This window comes from Nesoenas mayeri (genome assembly GCF_963082525.1).
Source record: "Nesoenas mayeri genome assembly, chromosome: 7".
In the NCBI taxonomy this organism is placed as follows: domain Eukaryota; kingdom Metazoa; phylum Chordata; class Aves; order Columbiformes; family Columbidae; genus Nesoenas; species Nesoenas mayeri.
Window position 1 is genome coordinate 20,790,546 of NC_137551.1, and position 15,291 is coordinate 20,805,836.

The window sequence follows — 15,291 nt, forward strand, 5'->3', positions numbered from 1 at the left end:
GACCTTCCCACACCAATTCCATGCATGATGTCTTACTTCACTTTTTTTTTTGACCACATCAAGTAAAATACTTGGGGGTCAAAGAACCTGTACCACCAGTGCTGTGGAACATGATGACAATTATAAAACCCTACTCTGGTGGAGAAGTGAGAAGTGGTGGAGTGGGAAGATGGAGGAACTTAGCTAGCTCTGGTTAGAGTAACCAGATGTTTGGTTTTGAAGGGACAGTGAGGGAAGACCTTTCTTACATCTTTTTAAGGAAGAAGAAGATGTGCTGCTGGGACAGATGAGCAGTGGAGGAGCTTGGGCTGAGATCCTCATTTTCTCCTGTCATGAAATAATGATGGAAGCAGTGTAAACATTCCTGGCACTGCTGCTTAATGGGTGAACACTTCATCCTGTTGGCAAATGAAGAACCACCGCACCACAGAGCTTTTTTCAGGATAGCAGGGTGGTCTGCATACTCAAAATTTTTCCCAGACAAAGGATATAACTGACCCTTTTTCTTGCAGTGATCTGTCCATTTCTACAGCATCTCCGTTAGCTACTGCCACAGAAACATGACACAATTAGTCATCTTCTTTTGCTGTTTGCTCAATTAATTTTGTCCTCATTTCTCTTTCCAGAATGCTTGCTCTGTCCCTGTTTCAGCTGATACCATCAACTTAAGCTGCTTCACTGACACATCCTGCCTTTTGTTTCATCACACTGGTGTTAGCCTTTTTAGCCTCCACTTAGTGCAGACCTCTTAAGACCGCTTTACTGAGAAGGCAGGAAAAAAATAGTTATGATGCCATGAAAACAATCTCTTGCTTCTTTTCCAACAAACTCTCTCAGGACAGCAGTGCAGGGAAGAGGCTCTGTTTTTGTGGAGTGTATTTTAGGAGATGCATTGGTGGCATATGAAATGGTATATTGGCCAGGCACAGAGACTCATTGCCTTTTCCTGGGGGGAGAGAGCAGAGAGGCACACTAGGCTGGCACAGTGGAAAAGCAAGCATCTAGAAATGCTCCATGAAGATGCTTGAAATCTGTTCTATTTCCCTTGGTAAAGGGTGGATACTATGAGAGGAACCAAGCGCTGGAAGTAATGTGTTCTGAAAGGCAGGACTTCTGATCCCTTCTGCTAACTAGGACAGAAAATCTGTGGGTTTTTCTACCAAGTCCACAGCTTTTTTGTCCCAGTTACTGTCCTATAATATACCTGTGATGGAGGAGAGAAAAAGAAGAACCTCAGGAAAGGCTGAAAAAGTTCTTCTTCTTCCAGGGGCAGTCTTGTAGGATTAGTGGAAAGTTTCTGTGTGGAACAGGATCCTTGGCATGGATGCACAGCTGCCAGGTGTGAAGCAGATGCCCTCGAGACCAGGCAAAGCATCCAACATTCTTCATCCTGTTTCCTTCAGTTATATTTCAGCAGGTTGTGTGAACAAAGTTGGAAACTGTTTCCTTGCATGTCATCCTGAACTGCAGATGGTAATTTCAAAGACAGGAAAAGATGGGCATATATCAGATAGGAGGGGCTGAGGAGCTCAAGGTGGCTAGGCTCAAGCTATTTCTGTTACCAGAAAAATTATTTGGCTCAATCCCTGTGTGGTCTCAGGTTACTCTTGAAGAAGGCGGCGGCTGGCAGTAGCTTGCACCAATTATTCTGGCAGTGGCAGCTTGTTCCTTGTTGGTGTCCTCCACACGCACGTACGTGCCTCACTGGGTGACTGCACCATGTCTGAACAGTAGTTCCAATGCTTTCAAGGAGCATCACCTTGACTGTGTGTGCGTGCAACAGATCTAGTGCTCTGCAACAGCAGCAGACCCACTGGTCTTGCAGAAATAGGCTGTGCTGTTCCAAGTGCAGCTAATGCAGTTGTGTGATGAAGGAGAGTGATGTACATGGCTTATGGGAGGGGGCTGAGGGAACCAGCTGGGCACTGCTGTGCCACACAGTGATGTACAGGGACAGTGATCCCACTCCTCCAAGAGAGGTGTGGCAAGGAAACTGAGGACTAAGCAGCTGCACCTTAAGGAAGAGGCATGTGGCTAGCAGAGGACTTTGTGGGCTTTAAGGTAAAATTGAATTGATGACCCCTAAGTAACATTAACTTTAAAAGCTTAGATGTTCTAGTGTATTTGTAATCTCAACACTAGGGATGCTAGAGGCCATGACAGAAATTCAAGTACAACCCAAGAAAAGAGAGAGCCCGAGGTTTAAGAATAGGTAGATTAAGGATAGGGAGAAAGATATGTGGCCATATATACTGCTTGGCTATTATTTTTGACACCTTCATTTAACAGTGAAGGAGGAAAATGAAATTTTGTAGCTGTAGTCTACATGGAGCCTCTGTCACATTGTTTATTGAAATAAAGTTTTATCTTCCACTTGAAGTGGTATGGCTGCAGCTGTTTAAACAGCCTAGCTTTCTGAAAGACAGTAAGATGTTTATGCTGTTTTTTTTGAAACCTTAAACAATGGGAAATCTGAACATTGAAAATTGTCCAATTAATAAAAACAAAGCCCAAATATACCTTTATGTTTAAATTTATGTCCTGGAATTACTTCATATCATCTTGTTAAGTATCAAACTTGTATGTAGTACATTTATTTTTCCTTTCTCATTCTATATTAGGTAAACAGAAGTTCTCTTCCTGTGATTTACCATAATGCAACACACTGTCGTTTGGGCTTTTTCCTACACATCTCAAAACCAGAGTATTCTTCAGTTTTCTATTTTTATTCTTTCCACACACAGATGGAACCGAAAGTTTCTGCAGTCATTGCATAATGCTGTAGGCAGCCATTAGGTGCTACCCACTGCCTGGAAGATCTAGTTCGAGTCCTGTGGTAAGGAGACATTGTCCCATTACAGTTCCACTCTAACACAGGTAGAAATTAAAAGTAATTCTATTGAAATGAATGACTTATGCCAGTCATCTAGATGTAAGGAAAATTCAGTCTATTAATTTCCAAGGAACTCTTCCCTTTAATAAGCTTAGGCTTGATTTAGTGCCTGTTGTAAACAAGGAAACACTATCTTTTACTATAGTTTGGTATCTAAAATTATCTACATTTAGCTGAGCTACATAAACTAACAGCCTGACACCAGTCAGGCAAAGGCAGAAAAACGACAATCCGACATACAGGCGGCCATAAGACCTGTTATGTTTTGTGCTTCAGCAGTATCCTTTACTTTCTTCCTTTAATTTGCAGTTATACATACATACATTTTTAATACTTTACGCACTTACCTATGTCTTTCTTCTCATATAGCTTCCATATTGCCATGAATCACATACCAACACATGGAGCCTCCAGCATTATCTGCAACTTTCTGCCACATCTTGAAGTTGCCAGGCTCTGTTCCAGGAGATGCTTCACTAACCACCCACTTGTCTCTAAGTCCTCTCAGCAGGGTAACTACCCCTCTTCACCCTCTAGGCACTGCATGTGGAGCCTCCGTAAGACATACAGAAGTATAGTGAGACTAGAGCGTGTAGGGCTGCCATGATTAGGGTGCTGAAAAATCCACCTTATTGCAGAGTAAGCCTGATGGTATCTGTAGTTACGGTGCAGTTACAGTAGTGCCCTGGGTACTCATCCAGTGCACTGATGAACAGGGGCTTGAAATGCTGAAATCTGTCACTTGGATGAAAGGAGTCAAATACCAGGATGCTCCAGGCAATCCTCACACTCACCTTGGGGGAGATAGTAGTGTATACATAGGAGACTTCGCCAGAGGAGGCTGAATTGCTGTTGCCTGCCTCTGATGTTAAGGCAAAGTTAAGAAATGTCCACCAATGAATTTGGGGTGCTGGACTGGGCTGGGGTTCTGTAGTGCCTGCACAATGTCCTCCTGGTTGTGTTTAGTCAGCACTTTCAATCTGCAAATGACAGCAATGCATGTTCCCATGAAAATACATTTTGGGAATCTGTTGGGACTCCTCTCTCCTGTATCAGTCTCCTTCTCAGCCTGGTTTCTGGCCAGGTCTTTTCCTGCTTCATCTTAGGTTCCTGCTTGCATCCTATACGTAATCAACTGTCGTTTCTAGCTGGGTCCCAAGCATGTATTTACAGTTATAATTAGGACTATCTCCCTACAGTCTAACCTGGATCTGGTCTATGATAATGCAAGCTCAAACATCCAGAGAGAAACCTGCTGACTGTCCCCAGCTGTCACCAGTGCTGCTAATGCCAGTAGAATTTGGGAGGGCATTAGGTTGATGCTGTGGTACCAGTGGAGGTGTTTGGATGTGTGATGCATCATCATCATTGTTGCTTTTTTTCTGGAGGTGCCCCCAGATTTTTGCTTCCTGGTGTAACTAAAAGCAACAGATCTGTAAATGGAAAAAAAAAAAAAAAACACAAAAACAAAAACAAACAACAAAGAAACAAACAAACAAAAAACAACAACAAAAAACCCACAAAAAACCAGACTTCTAGAATCACAGAATAGTTAAGGTTGGCAGGGACCTCCGGAGATCATCTAGTCCAACCCACCTGCTAAAGCAGGTTGACCTAGAACAGACTGCACAGGAATGTGTCCAGGTGGGTCTTGGATATCTTCAGAGAAGAAGACTCCACAACCTCTTTGGGCAGCTTGTTCCAGTGCTCTGGCACCCTCAAAGTAAAGAAGTTTCTCCTCATATTCAGATGGAACCTCCTGTGCTTCAGTCTGTGACTGTTGTCCCTCACCCTATTGCTGGGCACCACTGAAAGGAGTCTGGTCCCATTGTCTCGACATCCACCCTTGAGATATTTATAAACATTGATAAAATCCCCTCTCAGCCTTCTCTTCTCTAGGCTGAACAGACCCAGCTCTCTCAGTCTCTCCTCATAAGGAAGGTGCTCCAGACCCCTAGTCATCTTTGTAGTTCTCTGCTGGACTCCCTCCAGTAATCCCTTGTCTTCTTAAACTGTGGAACCCAGAAGTGGACACAGAAGCAGAAAGTGAATTTTGACATGTGTTGCTTATGTTCTGGACATCTGTACCACTGTGGCCACATAAAGGGATTGTATGTAAAGGATAAAATATGACCTAATATATTTCTGCAGTTACAGTGCATTTACACTAGTGCTCTGTATATTTTAACATGGATGTTTAAATGCTGCTACAAATGTAGAGTTTTGGCAGGTTGTTGGTTGTATAAAGAGATAGCTGAGATGAACTTCTGTCAAATGCTACCGTATCTAAAACTGCAACACATCTGTGAGTCCTCAGGATGACATTTCAGCTGTTGGTTACATTCAGTGATTGTCTGTTTTACTGAATTGAACCGTGTTTTGGCTCATGATAAACATTGTCACTGATGTGTCAGATCCCAGTGGTGTTTTAGCTATGTGACCACTGGCAGTCCTCTAGCACTGTGTTCTTCCCTGCATTTTTCTGTTGCTGTGGCATATGCTGTTTGCTTTATTTACATTCAAAAGGGATTTCTGCTAAACGTTTTCCATATTTCTATTTCTTTTCCTCCTTACTTCATCCAAATGTAGCAAAGGGGACTGCTGGTATAGTGAAAGGTGCCAAAGGAGCCAGTGCCCAGCTTGGATCCCAGAGCTTTCCTCCAAGCCGATGAGTCACATAACATCTCTAAGGATGTAGTTCCAAACGGCAGATTAGATTTTTGCCAAGGTTCAAACTCCAAAAATTATTTGGAATCCGAAGTTATACTGGGAACAAACTAGTTCATGAGAGTCTCCTGACAACTGGTGCTGGTCCTTTTCAGGGCAGAGATAGACCACAAAATAATTACATCTGTAGGGTCTTAGTCATGTGATCAATACACCAACAATGTTGACAAACCGCTGAAAGGAATCCGACTAGTAATGGATGGCATGCAGGACACGTGGTTATGTGAGATTTAGGGTATACAATGCCTATTTCCAAGTAGCTGCCTTCTTTATTTTATTAATCTAGATTCTCACATAACAGCAAGTCATGTGCTCTCATAACCCATTTAGAACACATTTATATACAAAATTATGCCTTTGAGTTAGGGACAGATATACTTATTTACCTTAGTTTAATGTGTTTAGTATTATCAATATGCAATTATCTAATTTAGGTTAAGTCTTTATTTTAGCAATAAGGTTTTTTAAAAAGAGATTCCTCTGGCACTGAGCAGTGTTCTTGCTAGAGTTCCCATCTGCACTCACCCTGAAACCTACTTTGAACAACAGTGCCTGAATTTGTGTGTTTAGGGAAGGGGTTCTTTCCTAAGAGGTTGACCATTTGTTACTGATATTCAAGAGAAAACTTCGATTTTTAACCTAAAGATATTTCTATTTATTTAATTTGTTCTTCTGTCTCATATACTGATATTGTCTATAACTATTGTAGCTGTGCTGTTTCCAGCAGAGTAACAATACATGTAGCAGCATGGTATATTTGCTACCCTGTGGGGACAGCAGCTGAGGTAGCGCATGCCAGGAGTTCTGTCTTAGAAGAATGAGTTGGCACCTTTTTTGACTGCCTGCCATGTCCCAACAGTGGAGGAGTTGATTGTAACAATTCAGAAGGTCATTACTATGATTCAGAAAGAGCTGCAGTCACAAAGAGCGTAAGAGTTATGATGAAATCAAATTTAAAAGACTAATTCCAGGAAATAACTGATTTTAGACAAGTCACAATTATATTAATTTTTCTGGTATGGTCTGGCTGTATCTCGTAACTAAACACTGAGAAAAAGGGTAAAGCAGCAAAACTGTCACAGTGAGGGTCAGGGGTTAAAGGATTGTGGTTAGCACAAAACATTAACATCTTGTTCTTGTAATTTTGAAGTCCTAACTCTTAGAATTTCCAGTGATATAATTATCCCATAAAAGATAAGAAATGTATTTAGGACATGACACAATAACAGAAAAGGGCATCCATTTAAAGAAATAAACTGTATATTTGTGGCCTTGTTATAATAAGGATGAGGCACAATAGCTTAACGGCACAATAAAGATGCACAGACCACTTTAGATTATATATCTAAACTATATCTAAACTTCATTCTGATGAAAGCCGCGTTTCCCCAGAAATGAAATCCAAAGCGTTATAATACCCAAACATTTTGTACAGAGCCCAACAGAGCTTCTGTCAGAGCAATATTTAGAGGATATGAGAAAAAGCAGCAGAATAGGTCAAGGTTTGGTTGTGACCATGAACTTGGCCATGTGTAAAACACCTTCATACTCATGAAAGCTGTCTGTTTGGGGCCAAGGCAATTCATTTCGGCCATTATGTTTGCCAACTATTTGTGAAACTAAATAACTAAGTGCATAAATTCTGCTTCTTTTGCTGAGGTGGCGAATACAGGAGATTTAGTAGAATTGGACTGAAATATTTTGAGCATAAGATTTTCAAAAAGAATCCTGGACGGGACATTATATACACCTAAGAACACATACTGCCATGTGAGGGCAAGTCATAAGTCCCTACTTTTTTAATTCTGGATTGCAATGCACACAGAAATATATGCATCTGAAAAATACATTCCTATACTGGGGACTAATTAGCAGGTTTCAAAGAGAGATAACCAGAAGGAAATTCAAGAGTAACTGAATTAGCATAGTTAATAATGCTAATGTGAATGTGCAGAAAAGCGGGAAAAAAAAAAGTTATTTTCCTTTTATTTATGCTTTTCACTGAACAGCACATCTTCTCCACAATGACAAGCTGAACAAACTGCCTCTGCGTAGCCTAAATGAGGAAAAAAGATGAGGTGGGCAGCATGATAACGATGTTCAAATATGTAAAAGGCTGTTGTAAAAAGGAAGGTAACAATCTTTTCACCATGTCATAGTGGGTATGGCAAGATGTAGAGGACTGAAAATACACTAAGGGTTCATTTTCATATTAGGACAAACTATTTAAGAGTAGATATTGTGAAACATCAGTATAAATTACCTAAATGGTTTTGGAGTCTCCATCTCTGAGATAAGATAGAAACATTTTAGTTAATCCTACCTCAGGGCAAAGGACTGGAGCAAATGACCTTTCAAAGTCCCCTCTAGTCTTAGGAGTCTCAGAAAGTAACCAGTAGCTTTTACAGCAGAAGGTCTTTGTGCATCTATTTTAAGGTAGCTGGAATTTCCAGCTCTTTCTTCTTAAAGAGGAACTCTCCCTGAAGTCCATTGTTCAACAGGAAAAAACCTTAGGTTTCACCTTAGCTAGAAGAGTTAATTTCCTGTTCAATATCATGAACAGTACTGTATTCTCAAAGAATAAAGTCCTAGATACCTTATTAGGAAAAAAGAACAAAACCAAAAAAAAACCAAAATCCCAAAGGACAGTGTAGTGTGACAAAGTAAAAACCTAGAGTGTAACACTGCCTTCACAGCATGTTATTTGTTCTTACTACATCCTGCAATTTAACCCAAATTAGTCCACAGAAGAATTTAGGTACCTAATATCTCTGTAGATGCCAGTGTCTACAAGGGAGTTCTCATTGCTGAGCTGCTGAGCATCTGTGCATTAGTTGGGTTCACAAACTGGACAATTCCTTGGCTGCCTTGCCTGTGGTATGCAGGCCACTAGATAACTTGTGTGAATAACCTTATAGTTCAAGCATCTTCTGCAACAGAATGAATCCATTTCAAACTTATACAACAATGGATATTTAATTACAAATAGTGGAACTGATTCAACAACAGTGTGCAGGAAAGAGATGTCCCCAGATAGCCCAGACTTATGGTACTGGAATGTGAGAGACTTGCATGTAATTTTCTGCTCCAGACCAGAAAAGGGGATTCTAGCCAGGTTCTGCCACATCTCATATGAATGTTAGCATCTACAGCGCTAATTAGTGTAGAGTTAGAGTGAAAGAAAAAGGAAGAGCCCTTGACTTGTATTCCTGAGTTTGTTAGTGTGGCAAGATACCAAAGAGATAGGCATCACCCCATTCTCAGTCATACCTTCAGCCCCAAGAAGCCTGTTATAGTATTTTTAGATTTTAAAAGTCGCTTTGCTTTTTGGCTCTGTCATGGACTCCCCTATAGACTTACCTATACTAAGGTTGTCTATAAGTCTGCCCAGATTTGTTAAGGCTAAGTGGTGAGCATAAGCTGATGACTTATTAGATCTTCAAGTGGAATGCTGCCTAGAAAAGAAAAATTCTTCTTGCTTTCTAGTGAAAATAGTTTCCCCCTTTGATTCCAATTGCTAACTTGAATCCAGGTAGAACAGGACTTCACTTGAAGTCCTATTTTGAACTACTTAGAGCTTCTAATGTTTTCTTTGCTGAAGTGTTCTGGACCTGGTTGCTGTCCAAACATGAGGTATGGCTTTAATTTGACCAACAATATTTTCCATCACATTTGGAAGAACCTTTTTCTCCATTTAAGTAAAAAATGAATACATTACTATCTTTCTTTGGAATAGGTCCACAGCTGAGAGAAGCAAGCAGGAAATGCTTTTGCATGTTCTGTTAGTAGTTGGTTTGAACTTGTGTGAGTTAGGGGATGTTGAAAACTCTGTTTCCTGGAGAATCGGTGCATTTATATGGTGACGTATGTAGGAATGCCTTTGGAGGAGGGAGTAGGAAGCTGGTGTCTGAAAGACTGTTTGACTTCAGCCCTTACACAGAACAGAGCTTTTATCTTGTGTCCAGCTCTCTAATCCCAGTTTATGAATTTACTCATCTGTTATCATTTACAAATAAAAAGAGATACTAAAAAGTTGCATTGACAGCAGGTTAATAGAGTCTTACAGTTGTGAAGGCAAATAATGGTGAGATGAGAAATAATCCAACAAATTTTCTATGCATAACTTTGGCTCACCTCTACAGTGTATATTCCCTTGGTCACCCGGTAAATATAACTGTCCTGCAGCCCATAGACATCAAGCCCTGAGTACCTGGAGCGTGGCCACAGCTCAGAAATCCTTGGAAGCACCTGTTAGTGTAACTGTTCAACAAACCACTTAACCTCGGCTCCCTAAACGGTGCCTAAGAATACATGGCCATGTAACCTATTATTATTTAAATTTCATTGAGTACCATTGCTCATTACTTTCCTTATAGCATCTTTATGGGGCGCCCTTTGGCAGTTCCTCACCCCAGTGCCTGATGTTAGGGAAAGGCTTTTGAGTGCTGCAGGGAGATCTGAATAAAGGTCCAATTCTAGGACCCTTTCTCAGAAAAGATGTCTCAGTAAAGGGGCTGTGTACCTTGCACAGCTAGTTCCTGATTTGCTGTTTGCTAAAGACACATTAATAGAGCCAACAAAAATACATAAAGTACATAAAGTACTTCACAAGCTCTGATGTCTCCAGATACAGGATTATAGATTTTCAAGCACTTATAGCTGTTCCAGTTTTTCTGATGGAAGCAACAGCCATAGATTTTGTAAGATTAAAAAAAAAAAAATATCTTGGCAGCAAGCTTCCTATGGTGGTTATTCCCAACATTTTCATAGCTAGAATGGAAGTCAAAACTGCATTGAATGTATAGTTATTCAAAATGATAGGTTAACTTACAAGCCTGGAGGAGAAAGAAGACCATTTACAATAGCATGCTGGAGCAATTAAGGGTATTATTCATAAGCCAGTTCCTCCAGAAAGCCTCTAAGCTGTCATCACCCACCCTTTCACCTCCCCCATCTTTACCAGTTGCTTTTTCACTTCGTTATGGTGATGCAAAGACTACCATTTTGAGGGCCCAAATTCAGGACAGCCATCCTGTTTTTCCTAGGCTTTCTCAGCTGCTGCTAACGCCTACCTTTGATTGGTATTTTGGCAGTTGCAGAAGTAATGATCAAGTGAATGTCTAACTCTCAACCCTTTTATTTTATATGTGAACATTTAATAAGACTTCACTGCAATACACATTCATGTTGGCACAGGTAATGTACATACTGCAGTGACAGTGCCGATCCCAGATTTCAGAGTGTTCAGTTTGCAGCCTGAATGTTTTGTTAAGACACGTTTTTTTCCATGTGGTATTAAACTTAAAACTGGTGATGCCAAGTCATGGGTTGTGCTGCAGCAGAGTCTGGAATTACAGCGTGGGACTTTCTTGAGCTGCTTAATCCTGGGGCTGGTTGAGGGGAGTCAGGCTGTGCTCATCCTCATATCTGAGGAGTGTTACAAAAGCTGTCACACAACATTTTATGACACTGCAGGTGTTGTTTTAAGCCTTGTGGAACATGACTTGAGGGATCACATGTAAAATCAGAGTTGGAACTGCCTCAGCCTGATGGCAGGCTTGGGCCTACAAGCGTAAGGGTTCATGCCCTTGTCATAGCCAGTCTGCTGCTTACTCCACGTGCAAGCGCATTTATAATATGTCCTTTCCCTGTGAGAATAATTCATCCCCCCGAGAGCGAGCCAGACGGAGAGCCTGGGAAGCAACAGGGGGAGGCGGCGATGGGGGGGGAGCTCTTTCGTGTCCCTCCCTGCCAAGCCAGCCCAGGGTGTGCGGGGACCGGGCCGGGGAAGGCGGGGGGGAGGGGGACACGCGTGGGACTGAGCGGACACAGGCTGCCACCTGCTGAGCAGCGGCGGGGAATGGCAGGCTGCGGCGCCGGGGGTTTGCTTTCTGCGAACAGTGTGCAAGCTCCTAGCTGCTACTTCTCTTCTTCCCAAAAACAACCACTGCCACCTTCCGGGGTGGTTGTTAAATTTTAAACAAATTTAAAGGAATTTAAGGCTCAATATATTTGATCGAGAGGTTCAAAAATACTGAGTTATTTAGTGACCACTACCCCTTCTTGGATAAATGAAGGGAGCCCTGTCTGGTATAAACTTAGTTGTCTCTCTTTTCCTCAAAGTACTGGAATAAGTGTTGTCCTCATGTCTTAGAGAAAGACCTTGAACCACGAGAGCCCTTGAGATCAGCCCAGATCACAGCTGTCCTTCCCCATGAACTGCAGGGATGGCTGCGCTCCCCTCCCAGAAGAGCAGAGGTGCCAGGAGACAACCAGCCCCAACAGGGACAGGACAGGATTGCTAGAGGGCTGGCTACACATCAGAGCAATTTGGGAAGTGTTGTAAGATGTTCTCTGCAGCTTCAGCTATCCCAGATATATATCTGAAGAAGGGTCTTCATATAGTATGAAGGAAGGACCAGGAAAAGATCCAAAAAGAAAATTTAAATCTTCAGGTATTGATAATCCGGAAAATGTATAAAGCCCATTAGTTACTGTAAGATAGATGTGCAGCAAATGAAACTGGATATTTTTGCCTCATCCTTTCTTCTTCATATCCCAATGACACAAAGGTGTATTTATCCTGTCCTGTGGATGGCCAGTCACATGGGCAGCACTGCAGGCAGATGTATGGGAGGCAGGTTCAAAGACCTCTATGTGCGGCATATCCCCAGGCACAGGAGACTGAGTGTCTTCGGGCTCTCCTGCCATTGCTTTCCCTCACTAACTCCCCTCCTGTGTTTGTTCAAGACCCTCTTTGCAGCACCCCTGCAGTCACAGACATTTTTTGCTGCTTTTCCGCTAGGTTGCTTGCTATGAAAATAGCGTTTTGTCACAGTTGCTAGTTTATAGGGGGAGTGAGAGACCTCTCTTTAAAGTTAGGGGGAAAAGGCCCTTTAGCACTCTGTCTGCCTTAAAATTCTTGCTTTCAGTTTGGAAAGGAGCTAAAACCACTGAAAAGCTATCCAGAACACACTGACTGTATGTTAAGTTCTGTGATTGTTCCCACATCCCTCCTAATTCTCAACCGCAGCTCTGTACTAGAGGCCAGATATACATGGTAGGGATTTTTCCTCTTGCTAGCAGTGGGATAGCAGGAATGCGAACTTCCCTTTCAAGTCCAAAACCAAAGTATTGACAAACAGCAAGAGTGGAATGTGAGTTTCGAGGTTGTATCTTCCTTCAAAACAAGGAGACTGCCCAAGGCTTTTCCCAATACAGTTTTAGTCTTCTCACAAATTCATATTGTTTTCCTTCCATCTTCTCTATACAGGAAATAAGCCTATGGCTCTCTCACACTTTAAAATGCTTGTTATGCTATCTGTGCAAAAATATTTCAGACTCTGTACTCAGCACTTCTCAGCCATGTCTTTTCAAGAACTGGCAGCCTGCAGGGTAACTTTAAAAATAATTTATTTCATATTGCAGCAACCCTGTATATTAGACCTGTGCTGAACCTCTCCTGCTTTTTTCTGGTGCCGTACTGCCATAGGGATCTCATTTCTGTCTCCACACAGGTGTTACGAGCGTTTGCAGGGCAGTAGAAACTATTCTAAAGTTTGCAGCACGGGTGATCAGCAGAATAGCCTGTGGAATTTATGAACAGTCTCCTCACTTGTATGGTCACTTTCGGTTTGCAGGGGACTGAAGTGAGATCATCAGCCTTTTATTTTTATGTTCCCATTCTTCTACTGTTGTTATTTTTAAATAACAATAGTTCTGTTTTTACTATTTGAATAACAAAAGCAAGTGTTTTGCAAACTTTTAGCTTCCTGAATAGGGAGCTTCCTCTTTGAAATCTGCTTTTCAAAATGTGCCAAGTCATTCCCCGGTCAAGTTTCTGTTTCACTTTCCACTTGGTTTTCTGGTGATGGGTTTCCATAAAACAGGAGAGTTTCAGTTCTCGAAGTAATTTCTGTAGTTTGCCTTTCCCCGGCCAGCCCGCTTCTTTCCCCCCCCGCCCGCTTCCCCCCCGTCCCCTCCCCCAAGCTGAGAAAGGAGTTATTTTACACTGCTTATGATACAGACTTGTCATTTAGGACAAAGAGGCTGGTAATTTCAAGTGTGCAAAGTGCAGAACATAAAGATACCAACATACTGTGATACTGTGAACTATATTTCAATGAGCAGCTATGGTGGTGGCAGTCATCTTGCTTATCAGCATGAGACTCATCACTGGCTTTACTTCTGAGAAGGAAACGTGACAGCAAAATGTGAAACAGTGCTAATATATACTGCTTGGTATGATTTTCCTGTGCAGCCCTAGCTTGAAAATGAGGCCATGGAAAGCTGTGTGTGTAACCATAGGTCAGCAGAACTAAATAGCTTTTGGTCCCTGGTCCAGATACTCTAATTTTGATCAGATAGCTCTATGCTGCACTGCTGACTGCAGAACAGACACATGTGCACTCCTTTGTAAAACTAACTGTACAATACAACCAGTCTCTTATTTGATGCACTGTTCTAGTTAAGAAGAAAAATAAAAAACTATGTATGCTAACAACTAGAGTTAGTGGCAGTCTGGGTTCAGCCTTGCAGATGTCTCCTAAGGAGAATATGACTCATTGTTCAGGGACTTTTTTTTTTTAACCATCCTTCTACTGTGGTTGGGGAATTCCGGTGTGATGAAAGAAAAATTTCTCATTCTATTTCACAGCCACAAATTTATGAGGTTTGGTGTCTCTGCTTTAAGATTGGTTCAGATCAGTCTTACTAACTGATCTACTGAATCCCTGAGAGGTGGACAACCTTATTTTCTGATGGTCAGATGCTTTACTCTGAGAGATATAGCCAGAAGCCAATAAAAGTCAAAGTTCAAGTAAAGCACCTGCCCACACACCTTTAAGCTACATTATGCCTTCCTGGGTGGGACATGGTACAGGGAGCAGCCTGTCTAGCAGGGCTTGTGAGAGCATGGAGCTTTCCTTCCTTCCTGTCTTGACCGTGCTTCTGCATAACTGCAACCCAGGAGAAATGGCACACCCTCTGTCACTGCTGTGCTGCTTTGCTGAAAGGCAGACATTTTGTTCTATACAGGTGGAGCCTGACCAAAAGAAGGCAATGAGCAACACACTGTTGCAGCATGTGGATCTGTACACAGATAGTATGCAAAAGTCATGTATACAATGCTATGCCTTAATCAGCCCATAGGTGCCCAGTTCTGGTGCATGGCTGTTAAACCATCCAGCTACAGCAGCCTGAAGGTTTTCCTTGGAAAAGCAGCACAGTGTGGGGATTTTGGCAGTATGGTAGTGGCAAGCTGACTGATTAGACACTTTAAAAATACAGAAACATTATAGGCAAGAAGCTCCAAAGTGGGATGGAAGATTTTTCTGAGTACTTAGCACCTATGTGATGCTTGAGACCTGGAGACCTGCTCCAGGTCTGGGCTTGTCAACAGTATGCTCTGTGCCCTTCAGATCTTTTGTGGGTCAGGCCTATGAAAGTCTTAAAGTTTTTGAAAATAATCTGAGTCCTGCTTTTCCTTTCAGGCTCCTGCTTAATGCCATACACAGATGTCTGGCTGGTTTTAAGGGCCACACAACACCCTTCCAGACACCTCACTTCTAGGAGCATGACCTTTAGGAGCAGCTCCACACAGCTGTGGGTGCCTGGCGTTGCCTGGGGGCTGATTGCTGGCACCTGGCACCCTGCTGCCAGACCTGCCTTGC